This window comes from Pseudomyrmex gracilis, unplaced genomic scaffold (genome assembly GCF_002006095.1).
Source record: "Pseudomyrmex gracilis isolate BER0280 unplaced genomic scaffold, ASM200609v1 scaffold_858, whole genome shotgun sequence".
Classification (NCBI taxonomy): domain Eukaryota; kingdom Metazoa; phylum Arthropoda; class Insecta; order Hymenoptera; family Formicidae; genus Pseudomyrmex; species Pseudomyrmex gracilis.
Window position 1 is genome coordinate 1 of NW_018021442.1, and position 3126 is coordinate 3126.

Genomic DNA, 3126 nt, shown 5'->3' on the forward strand with positions numbered 1-3126 from the left:
CAACGGCGATTTGTATACAAACATATTTGCGCTTACAAAAAGCGCTGCGCGTAGCAATACTGTCCAGCAGAAGTAACGCAGCAATTGCAACTGCTACATGAAGCCGCTACGTAGCGCTACGTAGCGCTAGCTTCGGCTAAACACACCCACTGAATTATAGCAATAAGTACAACAAAAAAGAATCCAATGAGACACTCAGATTATGATTGGAATGTGTAATTGACGAGAAAAAGCGATTCTCGTGATGACAGTATAAGTTATCACATACTATCTTTGTAAATAAAAAAAAGAGCATTATATACCTATTTTCAAGAGCATCATGTAGTTTTTTATATTTACTTGCTTCAGTAGAAGCATTTTTCATGTGATGCAGTACACAAAATTAGAAATTAGAGAAATTTACGTTTCTAAAACGTCGATTTACAGGTCTCTATAGTCGGTATCCAGTACCCTCTTAAGAGGATGCTGAACCGCTGGCAAAAGTTCGCTCAGCTGCTACTGAACCGCTATGCTATCGGGTAGGTGGCGCCATCTCTCGGGACCGAATCAAACCAAAACAAGGATAGATGACATGAGAGAGCCAAGGATAGACATATGTTTCTCTCTGACGCTTTTGCTAAAATTGTACCAATCGTATTTCCGAGTTTTCTTGTCTCACAAGGCTTCAAAATCTTTTTTGAAGCACTCAAAATATTCGTCTATGTTTCTAGTTTGGGATAAAGGTATTTTTATTTGGATTTATATGACCAATTTTGCATATAAAGTAAAAATGTAGTTTCTGTAATAACAGTCTAAAAACTTTTTTTTGTTTTTCTTAAAGTTTTAGGCTTAATCCCATTCTTTACTATATTTTCTTTATTTCTGGAGAAGCATTTTTTATTCCGATTCATAGTTTTCACAAAAAGTTGGAAATACGAAATGATGGTAAAACAGGACGGTTCAGCATCCTCTTAACAACATATTTCGATCTCAGTGAAATCGGTGAGAAAGTCCGCTTTCTAAATCATTACCCTTTATATTTATTTAGATCTATTTTTTATCTATTTAGATTTAATTTAGATCTAATTAAATCTATTTTTCCATTTTTTAATCTCGTTAAATTTAAGTTAGATCTAATTCATTTTTTCCCGAGTGTGAAGAAGACGTATCGTACTAGTTTGATATGGCATTGTTTACATTATTGAGACCAAGCCGATTTAATACGAATGTAGTACTTACGACGAATGTAGTATTAAACGATCGGTGTAAACTAGGTCCATGTGTATCAAACAATCGGTGTAAACTAAACATAAGAATGTAGGGATATCATTGTGATGGAATGAAGAAATTATTCTGTGAAAAAACGAATTAAAATAAATTCGTCGTGATGGTAAGGCCGTTTTTTATTCGCTGTTATTCCGCGCAAGCGTAAATTCAAAAACTATAAGAACAGTGAATACAAGTGATGTGTTGAAAAAGAATTAAATTCTACATGTACGTACAAAAACGGAATGATGTGTTTTTCTGTAAAAATAGATCGGACTGTCGAAAGTAAAAGAGAAATAATAGGAATCGCAGAAAAATTACATTTTATAGGTAATTCTTACAGAATTTTATCACTGTTGAACAGTACTTTTATTAATTAAAATAAGTGTTTATTTTGGCCATATCGCTAATAAATTTCTGTAAAGGAGTAAAATTATATATATATTATTGTGCATATATATGAAATATAATCTGATAATTCAATATAATCATATAATTGTTTTAAATAATAATTGTTTATTTAGCTTTTCAAAACATACATAGTTTATGGACAGATATTTTTTTTAGATCTCGATGTATCAGCCATTTCGGAGCACAAAATTGTTCAACTAACTTATTTGGTAAAAAAGTCATTCGATAGAACATCTGCTTCTGATTATGGTCATATAAATTCTCACTTATTTACATATAAATAATATATTGTTAATAATACATATTGTTATTAATTTTGATCTAAAAGAGAATATCTCTATTCAAATTATATTTATATGTTTATACATGTATATAATATTTTAGAGTAAATCTGGAATAAGAAACGTTTCGTTTTTCAACTCTATGTGACAAAAAAAAATTATGTTGTTAATAAAAATATTCCAACAGAAATCCACTTTTCTTTTCTATTTCCTTTTAGATTCGAGAAACAAGGAGAACAGTAAACAGTTGATCGAAGGAGTTGATCGATAACCTATTTTTCCGCGGTTGGCATAGCGCCAAAAAATTCTTTGCAAGTGGCTGCTGACGTTTTTGATATCATAGAGTATACTTCTTGTCGTTGAGATAGGTTATTACAAATATTTTCGATAAAATTTCGCGCAATATTTAACAAAAACTCAGTCATAGCAAGACTAACTGTCTAGATATATGAATCTCAGTTGCGAGCTTTAGGGAACGTTGTAAGATAAAGATAAGGGACTTGCATTTTATTTGCACTAAACAATAATCATAAGTACACAATATTTGACACATTTAGTTTGTTATTATTTGTATCTGTTACTTTTATTTGATATTAGCGGATGTTTCTCTTATCAAACGGAATGAGATATGCATTTTATCAGTGGCGCATGGTGATGCACCAATGCATTATCACGTTATTGCAAACTTAAATACACTATGTTTATGCCTTGCGGCTATAGCTGGCCTTCGGTTTTTTCACATGAAATCAATATATACCAGGTTTCTTATAACGTCAATGCACTCGTACGTGGATAAGGAGAAAAGGCGATCGATCCAACGTATATTTCTTTGATATCGCGTCACGCAAAGCGGTAAGAATAGACGCAATTTGCCTCGGTTAAGTAAAAGATAATAGGCACATGTATTGCATTCCAACAGATTACTTATAATTTACATAAAAATTAAAATAAATTACTTTTGATTATCCAAATTGTTATTTATAATAATTTATTTTTGTGTCTTAGATTTGAAAAATTGAAAGCTAAAATTGGATTAATGATGTGAGAGAGCTAACGTATCCGCTGATTTACAAAATATAATAGTTTTGAGAAAAACGTATTTAAAGTATCACGTAAAATTACGTTCTCATTGGAGCAACAACACCCACGTGAAGTTGGCCCCCCAACATTAAAAAAAAAAAACTTTTTT